Here is a 14,841-nt window from a genome sequence, read left to right as displayed (position 1 = left end):
TAAATGTTGTCTGAGCTAATGACACCCCACCCAGTGAATGAAATTAAACATCCTTGAAGAATACAGCACAACTCTGCACCTGCCGTTTTGGTAACTGTGATACAAAGACCAATTTGGACTTACTACAGAAATGGCAGGAACAGCTAATTGGGGAATTCTGGCTCTTGATCACCCTGAGAAGTGTTCGGTTGTGCTCTGCCACTGAGACCATGACTTGAAAGCACCAAAGGTTGTGGGTTACAAACATACGTAACCTATTAATGCCATCAGTTTGTCTCCATTAGATTAGAAATAATTCTAGGGTTTTAAACATTTCCAAATTCCTCTCCAACCTGCCATGTGTATACTTGCCACCATTTTATGAGTAGATTAGATTAGATTCCCTACAGCGTGGAAACAGGCCCTTCGGCCCAACAAGTCCACACCGATCCTCCGAAGAGTAACCCACTCAGACCCATTTCCCTCTGACTAATGCAGCTAACACTATGGGCAATGTAGCATGGCAATTCACCCAACCTGCACATCTTTGGACTGTGGGAAGAAACTGGAGCACCCAGAGGAAACCCACGCAGATACGGGGAGAATGTGCAAACTCCACACAGACAGTCACCCAAGGTTGGAATCGAACCTGGGACCCTGGTGCTGTGAGGCAGGTTTCCTTGTGAGTGAATTCCCTGACATCAAGAGGCAAAACGCTTAAGAATATATGCAAATCAGACGCCCAAAATGCAATTATAAGCCTGATTAAAATGTAAACATGTGACTGTTATGTATGCAGTTGGCTGCCCCTTTAAGAGGTAAAAACAATGACTGCAGATGCTGGAAACCAGATTTTGGATTAATGGTGCTGGAAAAGCACAGCAGATCAGGCAGCATCTGAGGAGCTGTAAAATCGACGTTTCGGGCAAAAGCCCTTCATCAGGAATACAGGCAGAGTGCCTGAAAAGTGGAGAGATAAATGAGAGGAGGCTGGGGGTGGGGAGAAAGTAGCATAAAGTACAATAGGTGAGTGGGGGAAGGGAAGAAGGTGATAGGTCAGAGAGGAGGGTGGAGTGGATAGATGGAAAAGAAGATAGGCAGGTAGGACAAGTCATGGGGACAGTGCTGAGTTGGAAGTTTGGAACTGGGGTGAGGTGGGGGAAGGGGAAATGAGGAAACTGTTGAAGTCCACATTGATGCCCTGGGGTTGAAATGTTCTGAGACGCGTTCTGAGAGGGGGAGTTGAAATGTTGGGCCACAGGGCGGTGCGGTTGATTGGTGCGGGTGTCCCAAAGATGTTCCCTACAGCACCCTGCTAGGAGGTGTCCAGTCTCCCCAATATAGAGGAGACTGCATCGGGAGCAACGGATACAATAAATGATATTGGTGGATGTGCAGGTAAAACTTTGATGGATGTGGAAGGCTCCTTTAGGGCCTTGGATGGAGGTGAGGAAGACGCAGGTTTTGCAATTCCTGTGGTGGCAGGGGAAGGTGCCAGGACGGGAGGGTGAGTTGTAGGGGGCCGTGGACCTGACCAGGTAATCACGGAGGGAACAGTCTTTGCGGAAGGCGGAAAGGGGTGGGGAGGGAAATATATCCCTGGTGGTGGGGTCCGTTTGGAGGTGGCGGAAATGTCAGCGGATGATTTGGTTTATGCGAAGGTTGGTAGGGTGGAAGGTGAGCATCGGGTGGGGTTCTATCCTTGTTATGGTTGGAGGGGTGGGGTCTGAGGGCATAGGTGTGGGATGTGGACGAGATGTGTTGGACAGCACCTTTAACCACATGGGAAGGGAAATTGCGGTATCTAAAGAAGGAGGCCATCTGGTGTGTTCTGTGGTGGAACTGGTCCTCCTGGGAGCAGATACGGCGGAGGCGGAGGAATTGGGAATACGGGATGGCATTTTTGTAGGAGGTAAGGTGGGAAGAGGTGTAATCCAGGTAGCTGAGAATTCCACCCTGACCTTAAATTTACCTGGACCATCTCTGACACCTCCCTCCCCTTCCTAGACCTCTCCATCTCCATTAATGACAACCGACTTGACACCGACATTTTTTACAAACCCACCGACTCCCACAGCTACAGAACCCTCCTCCCTCACCTCCATCCAAGGCACTAAAGGAGCCTTCCACATCCATCAAAGTTTTACCTGCACATCCATCAATATTATTTATTGTATCCGTTGCTTCCGATGCAGTCTCCTCTACATTGGGGAGACTGGATGCCTCCTAGCAGGGCGCTTTAAGGAACATCTCTGGGACACCCGCACCAATCAACCACACCGCCCTGTGGCCCAACATTTCAACTCCCCCTCCCACTCTGCCGACGACATGGAGGTCCTGGGCCTCCTACACCGCCGCTCCCTCACCACCCGACGCCTGGAGGAAGAATGCCTCATCTACTGCCTCAGAACACTTCAACCCCAGGGCATCAATGTGGACTTCAACAGTTTCCCCATTTCCCCTTCCCTCACCTCACCCCAGTTCCAAACTTCCAGCTCAGCAGAGTCCTCATGACTTGTCCTACCTGCCTATCTTCTTTTCCACCTATCCACTCCACCCTCCTCTCTGACCTATCACCTTCATCCCCACCCCCACTCACCTATTGTACTCTATGCTACTTTCTCCCCACCCCCACTCTCTTCTCATTTATCTCTCCACGCTTCAGGCTCTCTGCCTGTATTCCTGATGAAGGGCTTTTGCCCGAAACATCGATTTTACTGCTCCTCGGATGCTGCCTGAACTGCTGTGCTTTCCCAGCACCACTAATGCCCCTTTAAGAGGGCTGGTCAGATGACCCGAAGGATGGTGCTTGGGTCTAGTCTAGAGCCAGCTGTCGAGGTTTGAACATCATTATAAAGAGTTCCTGTTCAGATTTATCATTTGTCTACCTGGTCTATAATTTCTGGTTCCAAACGATACAACAACATTGCAACTGGCGACGAGAGTAAGGTATTGCCCACGAACTGTGTGCAAAAAACTATTTTTCTGCTCTGAAGGAGACATCGCTCTGACTTCAGAAACAGTGTAAGGAGGTACCATTGAGGAAAGCACTCATGAGGAGACTTAGGCCACAGTCAACACCAGGAAAGGAGAAACAAGGGAGCTGGCCAAGAGTGACAGCCATGAAGGTCTCAGGCCCACAGCTGAAGAAGAGAATATGTACCCGGGAGTTACTGAAGCCGATGAACGGCACAATCGTTTGGGTACTCGGACAGCAGGTGATGTCAGTAAGGAATGGTACACTAGCACAGTTAATGAGGAAGCAGCCAACATAGAGACCATTCACTGAGGGGTCCCGGGCTGCAAGTAACTACAGTACTCAACCGGTGGTGGTGGGAAAGAAAAATAGCAGACCAGTTTGGAGCAATGGGACCATTTGGTGAAGAGTCAGAAAACTGATCTTTATACAAGAAACATTTTAATTTTTTCTAAAAATTGAACAAAGTGGCTGAGGATATCTTGGTACCTTTTTTCTAAAAGTACCATCGGGAGCAAGATCTTTGCAATTGCAAGGAGTCTGACACAACCAGAGAAACCCACAGAGAAGACATTTCAAGAGCTATGCAAAGTGTAAGGAAATTAATTTGCATCCAAGCTGCTAATGATGGCAGAGCGTATCCATTTTTCTAAATGGGTACAGCATGAAAAAGAGTCCATCAGCCAATTTGTGGCTGCCTTAAAGAGGTTAGCAAAACATTGTACGTTCAGAGGTTTCTTTCAAAATATCTTGCGGTACTTTTTGGTTTGTGCTCTCCAACACGAAGCCACCCAAGCTACTAATCAGGAGAGACCTGGATATCAAAGCAGCATTGGCATATCCTACCTCGATGGAGTTGTCTGCCAGTAAAGCAACCCAATTGGCTGACAACACCCAGGTGCATCAAATAGTGGAAAATCGGTGAAGTATGGTAACTCATGTGGCAAGAATGGCCACAAGACGTCAACATGTTAGACTCGAAGCACAGTGCTGTAAGTATAATTAAGTGGGTCATATTGCTCAAAATTGCCTTGTACAACTCAAACAAAAGAAGGGTAGTCAGAAAAATAGTCAATCCTGAGGACAAGGTATAAGGAACATGCCACCAGCCAGGGAATATACAGGGAGTCAACTGAGTCTGCAGAAGAAGCAGAAGGCCCAGAGTCAGCAACGTTGTTGTTAAATATATTATCGGTACAGGGTAAAATTGATCATTTCGGAGTTCTTCACAAAGTAGAGGGGAAGATAGTAAAAATGAAAGTGGATACAATACTAGTGAAAGTACAGTTAAGGGACTAGTGCACAGAATTAAAATGTATGAAGATAGATAAATCCTCAGAACCTGATCAGGTGTGTCCAGAGCATTGTAGGAAGCTAGGGAAGAGATTACAGGGTCGCAAGCAGAGATATCTGCATCGTCAATCACATAGGTGATGCGGCAGAAGACTGGAAGGTGGCTAATGTTGTGCTATTATTTATGAAAGGCTGCAAGGCAAAGCCAAGTAACTACATACTGGTGACTGTAACGGCAGTGATGGACAAGTTGTTGGAGGGGATTCTGAGATATAGGATATATATGTATTTGGAAGGGCAAGAACTATTATGGATAGGTAGCATGGCTCTGTGCATGGGAAATCACATCTCACAAATTTATAAGGTTAGTAAGGTAAGATCACATGGGATCGAGGGAGAGGTAGCCAATTGAATACAAAACTTGCTTGATGGTAGAAGACAGATGGTGGTGGTAGAGGTTTGTTATTTGAATTGGAGTCTTGTGACCGGCAGTGTGCCAGAAGGATCGGTGCTGTGTCCACAATTGTTCACCATTTATATCAACAATTTGGACAAGAACATACGAGGTATAGTTAGTAAGTTTGCAGATGACAACAAAATTGGTGGTATAGTGGAGAGTGAAAAAGATTGTCTAAAGGTACAGCGAGATCTTGATCAGATGGGCCAAAGGGCCAAGAAGTGATAGATGGAGTTTAATTTAGATAAATGCAAGCTATTGTATTTTGGTAAGGCAAACCAGGGCAGGACTTACATAGTTAATGGTAGGACCCAATGGAATGTTGCTGAACAGGGGGATGTGGGGCTGCAGGTTCATAATTCCTTGAAAGTTCCATCACAGGTAGACAGGTTGGTGAAGACGATGTTTGAAAAGCTTGCCTCCATTGGTTAGACCATTGAGTAATGGAGTTGGGATGTTATGTTGTGGCTGTGCAAGACATAGGTGAGACACTTTTACAATAAGAAAGATGTTGTTAAACTAGAAAGGGTACAGAAAAAATTACAAGAATGTTGCTGGGACAGGAGGGTTTGAGTTACGAGGAGAGGCTGGATAGGTGGGGACGTTTTCCCTCGAGCATCACTTGCTGAGGAGTAACCTTATAGAGGTTTATAAAATCCTGAAGGGCATAGATAAGGTGAATAGCCAAGGTCTTTTCTCAAGAGTAGAGGAATTCAAAACTAGAACGCATCGGTTTAAGGTGAAAGGGGAAAGGTTTAAAACGGACCTGAGGGGTGGTGTGCATGGAATGAGCTGCCAGAGAAAGTAATACAGGCAGCTGCAACATTTCAAAGACATTTGGATTTGTACATGAAGAGGAATATTGGCCAAATGCCACCAAATGGGACTAGTTCAGTTTAGGATATTTGGTCAGTATGGCCAAATTGGACCAAAGGTTTCTGTGCTGTATGACTCTATAATTGCTACTTTATGTTGTAAAAGGGAAATGCATTGCATTATTCAGACACTCCTGGTTACAAAAATTATGGTTGAACCCAGCATGGCTAATAAACTAACAGACTCAAACATGAGTTTGCAAGAGATCTTGAACAAATACCAAGATGTCTTCAAACGAACCCTGAGATAAATGAAACTAAATGTTAACCAAAGCCAGAGGCTCATCCAAGGGGAGTGAAACCATACCAGGTATCCTAAGTCATATGGTCTAAAATGGGGGCAGAACTGAAATGTCTGGTGAATCTGGGAATGTCAGAACCAGTAACTTATGGTGAAAGGGTCACTCCCACCAATGCTATCTGTTTTTCAGATTGGATGGTGAGGGTTTGTGGTGAATTTAAGGTCACAATCAACCTCGCCCTGAGTGTGGATCGATACCCCCTTCATAGGGGGTAAAAGACCTATTCAGTAGACTGGCTGAGAGGAAAGTAATTTTCAAAAATGAGAAAAAAACTATAACAATGTCTTCTGTTAAATTTGGTAGAACATTTGCATACCTGGCCTGATTGCTAGAAAAACAATGGTTCACTTTCTTGCCAATGATATATGTATTATGGTATCATAGCCCTAATATCCTGGTATCCCTCCCGTACTAATATAGATGCATCACGTAATAAGATTTCCATTGATACTAATGTTTAAAGTAAAAGAAAGTAAATAATTTATGGTAGGGTAAAAGGCTTTTTTTTCCATTCACTCATGGGAAATAGACATCACTGGCTAGCCAGCATTTCATTATCCATCCCAATTTTTCCTTGAGAAGGTAGTGGTGAGCTCCCTTCTTGATTGCTACAGTCTATATGCTGTAGGTTGACCCATAAAAACCTTAAGAAGGGAATTCCATGATTATGACCTCGTGACAGAGAAGCAACAGTGATATATTTCCAAGTCAGGATGGTGGCATTCCCATGTATCTACTGCCCTTGTCCAATAGAAGTGGTCATGGGTTTGGAAGGTGAGCATCTGAGGATGCTTGGTGAATTTATGCAGTGCATCTTGGAGATAGTATACGCTGCTGCTACTGAGTGTCAGAGATGGAGGGAGTGGATGCTTGTGGATGTTGTGCCAATCAAGCCTGATTTGTCCTGGATGGCATCAAGCTTCTTGAGTGTTGTTGGAGCTGCAAATGGGGAATGTTCCATCACACTCCTGACTTGTGCCTTGAGGGAGTTGTGAGTTATTTACTGCAGTATTCTTAGCCTCTGACCTGCTCTAGTCACCACTATGTCCATGTGACAGGTCCAGTTATGTTTCTGGTCAATGATAACACCGAGAATATCGATAGTGGGATTTCAGTGATGGTAACACCATTGAATATCCAAAGATGGTGATTAGATTGTCTCTTATTGGAGATGTTACTTGCCATTTGTCAGTCCAAGACAGGATAATGTCCAAACTTTATTGCATTTGAACATGGAGGAGTAATAAATAATGCTGAATATTGTACAATCATCAGCAAACATCTCCACTTCTGATCTTATGATGGAGGGAAGGTCATTGATAAAGCAGCTAAAGATGGTTGAAGCGTTTATGCCCGAACATCGTTTCTCCTGCTCCTCAGATGCTGCTTTATCTGCTGTGATTTTCTAGCACCACAGTCTCGACAAAGATGGTTAGGCCCAAGACACTAATCTGAGGAACTCCTGCAGAGATGTCCTGGAGCTGAGTTGACTGACCTTCAACACACACAAACATCTTCTGGTGTGCCAGATATGGCTCCAACCAGCAGAGTTTGTTCCCTGTTTTATATTGATTCTGGTTTTGCTAGGCCCCTTGATGCACCATTGTGAAGGACAGTCACTCTCACCTCACCTCTGTAATTCAGCTCTTTTGTCCATGTTTGTCAAAGGCGGTAACGAGGACAGAAGCTGAGTGGTCTGGGCATCACTGAACAGGTTATTGCTGAGCAGATGCTGCTTGATAACATTTTACAGATGATTAAGAATAGACTGATGGAGCAATAATTGGAAAGGCTTGTTTTGTCCTGTTTGAAAGGACATACCTGGGCAATTTTCCATACTGGGGAATTAAGACAACTCCCGCTCGACTGTCTCCTACTGTGCCACAGCTTCTACAGGGTGTGATCTGCTGATGGGACAGGATAAAATGAAACCTGAAGTACCAAAAAGGGGGAAATTAATTACTAAGTCACTCAAATGCATTTACAGTACCTTGAAATTATTGTATCCTTTCCACAGCCAGGCATTGCAAGAAACTGTCACATCAGGAATTGCAAGTATCTTTAAGGAATATAAAATATTAAAACTGTCTGCCATTTCCAGGGTCCTCCCAAACACGTTATCTAAAGCCATTTCAGTTGCTTATCAACAGTGATCATGAGACATCATGGTACCTGCAAAACTACAGTATTCTTCTACAAATTTTCCCTACTTACATAGTTACATGTGTTACTCTAACATGTTTGTGTGGGATACGCTTTGGAGGGTCGGTGTGAACTTGTTGGGCCAAATGGTCTGTTTCCACACTAGGGATTCTATTATTTATGATTCCATAAAGCTTCATATGGAAGGGAATGGATTGTTGCATTCCACTGTCATTGCACACTTTCCTAAATGCATGATGATACTTGGATTTCATTTGCTGAACAAGTGTTTGCATTTTATTTTAAGTACAAGGCACACACAATATCAGAGAGTTAAGAAAGATAACAGCTTAGATGTCCAAAGATCCAACCTCCCACATAGTGAAGCAGTATCATATCAAATCCTCAAAAGCAAAGTCAAAAAAGTATCATGATTTGCAACCACGTGGCACCTAAAAGTCTCCTCAGAATAGCCCAGTGCTTTAAATCAAGAAATTACTTTTTGAAGGCATTCATAAAGTGCTCTGAAGGCAAATCTAGTAATAAACACGTACAGAGCAATTTCTCAAAGAAATTGAATGGATGATCAATTAATGTGATTACTAATGTTGATTAAGGGAAACATGTTGACCATGACAACTCCCTGCTACACTTCAAACAATATCATGGGACTTTTTGTATCTAACCATGTAAACAGTTAGAGCGTCTCTTTATTCTTTCATCTCTGAAAAATCTGGTACTCACCTGAGTACTGAACCAAAATTGTCAACCAAGTTTTTGTTAAGTCAATAATATCTTTCAATTCTTTTATGTGTTGTTTATCTCTAATTGCCTGTCGTAAGATGTTGGGAGCCACCTTCGTGAACTGTTGCAGTTGTTACAACACAGGGTAAACCCTCCTGCTTAATTTAAACCAGCAACACAGAAAACATTTATCCCGTGCAGTATCTGTGAAAATTTGAGATGCCAAGAACTATTTAAAGTAAAAATTAACAAATTTGTTTCTTAAATATAACAGAGAATGATTAACTACCCACTATTTACAACTCCTTCCCTTAACCTATCTTTTACTTTCCCTTCTATAATACTAGTCTGATAAAACTCACGAATAAGATTTACTGAAAAATTCAAATTTCAAAACTAGCCAGTGGTCGAGTCTTCTCTATCTTCCTCTGTAGAATTGCTCTCCAAGTATTGATGTTTTTCTATGTTCTCTGAACAGGTACCGCTCAGAGAGTTCTGACTAGCAGCCTACATCTGTTAGTCTTTTGGCAGTTCGCTCCAACTGTTAATTTTTTCCGGTCTTATACACCCAAAACATTGGATTGTGTCATTAGCTTTTAATATTGTCAATATACTAAATTCAAACTTGATTGGAGTTTGTTTTTTGGGGGGTATAATTTAAACTGATTGGCCTAATTTAAATTTGTTTTTGTCTCCAGGCAACCAGCTACCCTAGCCACTGGACTACATGTTACATTGCATCTTATTCAAAACACGTGATGCTGTCAGATAGTTCTGTGAGCTTTTAACTCTCTTTAAGGTATAGTACACCCACATCTTCATAACACCTCCCCCCTTAAGAAAAAAAAAACATCATAATGAAAGGATGGCTTGATTTTTTTTCTATTCATTAAACACATTAACGTCTTCCCATGCAACAGTATTTATATATATTATATATACACACACACATATATACATATAACATTTTAAATAAATACAAATCTCATCTTAACTCTACCAGTTAAATCTGCGATAACACACCTGTGATTACATTCTTACGACCTGCAATATGTATGATTTTTAAATCAAAAGTCTGTAGCATAAGACTTCAATGAAATAGTCTTGTATTCTTGTTTGCAAAGCGTTCTAAGAATGTAACTGAATTGTGAACCATGTACACAACTATCTCCGACGCAAACATTAAAATGTTGTAAGGCCAGTACCAAACTCAATAGTTCTTTTTCGATCGTGGAGTATTTCCTCTGGTGGAAGTTGAGCTTCTTCGACTGGCAGATCAATCCCATCCTCATCTTTCTGTACGAGTACAGCTCCAACTCCTATGTCATTAGCATCAATGGTGACTTTAAAAGGTTTTGAAAGGATCAAGCCCTTAGGGGTGTTGTTTTATTAACCCAAAGGGAGTGAACTGTGTAGATTTGTTTGGGCATCTCTAATGGCAAACAATACGAATGGGATACCTTTATCCCAGTCATTTGGGTGGTCCTGACAGTATGCTCTCAACATGGTATTCAAGGTCTGATGCCAGCTTTCTAAAGCTCCCTGGGATTCAGGATGATACGCACTGGATTTAAAGTGCTGTGTACCATAACCTCCTTAAACAGTCGAGCAGTAAAATTTGACCTTTGGTCCAAATGAGTCTCTCTGAGTAGTCCATACTGTGTGAAGAAAGCTACTAACTCCTCTACCACTATTTTTTGCCTTGATACTTCGTAATGGAATTGCCTCCAGAAATTTGGTAGACACACATCCAGTAGGGTTCACAAGTACTGGTTCCCACTTTTAGTTCTCGGGAGGGGGGTCTACACAATCAATTGTAACCCGTGTGAAAGGATCTTTAAATGTGGGAATTGGCAACAAAAGTGCTGGTTTTATTACCGCCTGTGGCTTACCTACCATTTGGCATGTATGACACATACGGGAAAAGTTAACCATATCCTTGTGAATTCCAGGCCAATAAAAATGTTTTTGTACCTTAGCCTGAGTCTTTTGTACCCCTAGGTGACCTCCTACAGGTAGTTCATGTGCTACCCATAACACCTACTGTCCGTATGCAACTGGCATCACAATCTAGTGCATTTCGGCCCATTTCTCCTCTTCACTAACCTGCCGTGGTCTCCATTTCCGCCTTCAGATTCTATCTTTCAGTTAATAACCCTCCAGAATATTCCCTGCCTCCTTTTTGGAGTACACATCCACATATATATTTTTTATCCTCTTGTCTTGCATTTGCAAGCCTCTTAGTCTTTCAGGACTAAACACCTCTGCCTGTTCAGGTTTTTTCTGCACCATTACATCAAAGAGGGTATCTGCTAACTGAACCTCAACTCCTTCAACTTTCTCTTTACTTTTCACTTCGTGCTGTGACTTATAATAGAGGATCTCATTACTACACAGTCTGGGAAAATACCAGGATATTTCTGTTTTAAGTCCTTAGTTTCTTGGTTTTCCTTAGGCTTCTCCACAATAAGGGATGTCACTCCCATCTTGGATCCTACCAAATCATTCCGAAGAACAAACTGAATTCCTGGAACTGACACTCTGTCAATCACTCCCACTGTTAATTCCCCAGTTTTGAGTTGGCACTCCAACATGATCTTACATAGGGGAACACTAAATTTCAGTCTATCTATTCCATAAATTACCACACTCTCGAGTAACAGATCAGAAAGAGTGCATATTCGCTCATCCCTTAGGGGTTGGGTGTACGGGTGTCATGGTGGCTCAGTGGTTAGCACTGCTGCCACAGCGCCAGGGACCAAGGTTCGATTTCAGCCTCGGGCAACTGTCTGTGTGAAGTTTGCACACTCTCCCAGTGTCTGTGTGGGTTTCTTCCGGGTGCTCCGGTTTCCTCCCACAGTCCAAAGATGTGCAGGTCTGGTGAATTGGCCATGCTAAATAGCCCATAGTGTTAGGTGAATTAGTCAAACAGAAATGGATCTGGGTGGGGTTACTCTTCGGAGGGTCGGTGTGGGCTTGTTGGGCTGAAGGGCCTGTTTCCACACTGTAGGGAATCTAATCTAATTTAATCTTACTATCAGCGGCTGGTCAGATCCTGTATCTCTCATAATTATAACTTTTTGTCCTTCTCCCCCTGTTCTTTCTGAGTAAACTTTACCCACAGAGGCAAATTCTTTGTCGAGGTCTGGTACTAACTCCATACCCAGCCCCTGGCTAAGCTGTGCACTCTCCTGCAGCTCCTCAGCACTTCTTGGGGTCTCCTTTACTACCTTCACTAATGCAATTGGCTTAGCTTCTTTTACCACATCTTTTCCCACAGTGCCTTTCTTTAACGAATAGCACTGTGTTCTTACCTTTTCTCAGTGCCCTTCTGAAACCACCGGCACTGTAATTTTCTGTGTCCCACTCCATTACAGTGAAAACACCTGAGGCCTTTCACCTCCTTTTCACCTCTTGGGCTTCTTGAACATGTGATAAATTCTTACCAGTGTTCTCTACTCTTGGTTTCATAGTGCAGGATCTCCCCTTCTCCCAACTTCTATCCCTCACAGGACAAACTTTTGGCCGGACGTTTGTCTGATGCACCAACATGTATCCATCTGCTAGTTCTGCTACCTTTCTCACTTCCTGAACTTGCTATTCCTTCACGTGAATTCTTATTATCTCTGGAAGTGAGTTTTCAAACTCCTGCAGCAGAATAATCTATTTTAGGACCTCAAAGGTCCTATCTATTTTCAAAGCATACACCTATCTATCAAAATGTCTATGTTTAATTCTTTTGAACTCAACATCAGTCTGACCTGGTTCCTTCTTTGTGTTTCTGAACTGCTGTCTATACGCTTCTGGTACCAATTCATAAAGCATTTAAAAAGGCCTGTCTCACCTCTTCATAATCTCTTGCCTAATCTGATAGTGCGGCAAATACCTCACATGCTCTGCCTACCAGTTTAACTGAACTAGCATTACCCATAAATCCTCGGACCACTCCATCTGCCAAGCCAATTTTTCAAATGAAATAAAGAAGTCTTCAACATCTTTCTCATCAAAATGTGGCAGAGTTTTGACATATTTATATATATCACGACCTTCTTTTTTAATCTCCATCCTGTTAACTTGCTGACTAAGTCACAACTTCTCAAATTCAAACTCTCTCTCTTTTTACTCAGCTAAGAAACTTCTCTCTCCCTTTCTTCTCTCTTTGCTCAGCCAAGAACCTTCTCTCTCTCTTTCTTTCTTCTCTCCCATTGTTTATCTTCTAACTCCATTTTCCTCAAATGCAATTTATGTTTTTCTATCTCTACTGAACTTGTCTGTTTCTCTGACACACCTAAGTGTTTGAGTAACTCACTTAAAATTTCAACTTTATTTCTGTCCTTGGTTAAACCCAAATCTAACTTATTTGCTAATTTTAAAATTATGGCCTTTTTCTTTCCTTCTAAATTTTCTTGGCAAATTTGAGAATCATCTTCAAATCCCAGAACCTCTTTAGCAATTTTAAGAGCCACTTCTCTCACTTTTCATTTAACCAACCATAAGAAACCGAAAGTAAACAAATTCCTCACCTAATTTTTATTTAAAGATCTAGGATACTACCCTGCAAGTGTTTAAATCTGATGGGATTTTTTGTACTCCCAAGTCTATTCAAATCTGCCTAAACCAATTCAAATCCCAAATCCAAGACCCAAACTGTTCAAATCGTGGACAGGAGCCCTTCAAACCGTTCAAATCCCAGCAACGAGCTCCTAAACTGTTACTACACGAGGTAAGCCCTCCTGCTTTAAGTTAAACCAGCAACACAGTAAAGATTTACTCTGTGCAGTATCTGTGAAAATTCGAGAGGCCAAGAGCTATTTAAAGTAAAAATTAACAACTTTTTTCTTAAAGTATAACAGAGAATAATTAACTAACAACTAATTACAACTCCTTCCTCTAACCTAGCTTTTACTTACCTTACATAGTACTACTTTGGTAAAACCCTGATTCAGGTTTACTGAAAATTTCAAATTTCAAAACTAGCCAGCGGTGAAATCTTCCTCTGTAGAATTGCTCTCCAGGTCGGTGTTGATGTTTTTCTCTGTGGACAGATACCTCTCAGAGACTTCTGACTAGGAACCTACATCTGTCGGTCTTTTGGAAGTTCTCTACAAACTGTTCAATTTTTCCTGGTCTTATACCCCCAAAGCATCAGATTGTGTCATTGGCTTTTAATATCGTCAATGTACTAAATTCAAACTTGATTGGAGTTTTCTTTGTGTGTGCTATAATTTAAACTGATTGGCCTAATTCAAATTTGTTTTTGTCCCCAAGCAACCAACTATCCTAGCTGCTGGACCACATGTTATTTTGTATCTTATTCAGAACACTTGGTGCTGTCAAGCAGTCCTGCTAGCTTTTAACTCTCTTTAAGTTACAGTACACCCACATCTTCATAACACAGTCCACATGATAGAAAGGGCATTCCAGGATTTTTACTCACTAGTAGTGAAGAAACAGCATTATAGTTCCAAGTTATAATTCTCTATAGCTCAGAGGGGAACTTGGAGATGATGACATACTCAGGTGCATGTTGTCTTTTTCCTTCTAGATGTTATAGGTCATGAATTTGGAAGGTACTGTGAAAGGATTCTTAATGAGTTGCTGTAGTATATGTTGTGGATGACACATACTGCTACTGCTGTTCACTAATGGTGAAAGAAATACTGATCAAGTGGACTGCTTTCTCCTGGATTGTATTCTTGCATGTTATTAGAATTGTCTTTATCCAGTGAAATGAAGAGAATTCTATCACACTCCTGTACTGAGTCTTGTAAATGGTAGAGAGGCGTTTGATAATTCCAGAGATGAGTGACTTGCTGCACAACTCCCAGCTTCTGTGTACTCTGTATTTATCTGTCTAGTCCAATTATGCTATTGGTCAATGGTAACCACCCAGGATGTTGGTGATCAGAATTTACTGAACTAATGAATGGCATAGAATCACAGAATCCCTACGGTGTGGAAATAGGTTATTCAACCCAACAAATCCATACTGACCTTCTGAAGAGCATCCCACCCAACTACCCAATCCCCGAAACCCTGCATTTCCCATGGACACTATGGGCAATTTCGCAT

The 14,841-nt window shown here is 42.3% G+C and overlaps 1 protein-coding gene across 3 annotated transcripts in view; it reads right to left on the bottom strand.

Moving 5' to 3' along the window:
- LOC122549071 (nucleolar protein 4-like) overlaps window positions 1-14,841 on the bottom strand; it is a 349,310-nt gene that overhangs the window by 284,840 nt on the left and 49,629 nt on the right. The gene's annotated exons all lie outside the window — the stretch shown is intronic.

Source organism: Chiloscyllium plagiosum, unplaced genomic scaffold (assembly GCF_037043375.1).
Source record: "Chiloscyllium plagiosum isolate Xiang-an unplaced genomic scaffold, Cpla_swu_hap1 HiC_scaffold_4, whole genome shotgun sequence".
NCBI lineage: Eukaryota > Metazoa > Chordata > Chondrichthyes > Orectolobiformes > Hemiscylliidae > Chiloscyllium > Chiloscyllium plagiosum.
The sequence above is the reverse complement of the archived record's forward strand: the minus strand, read 5'-3'. Positions and strand labels throughout refer to the sequence as shown.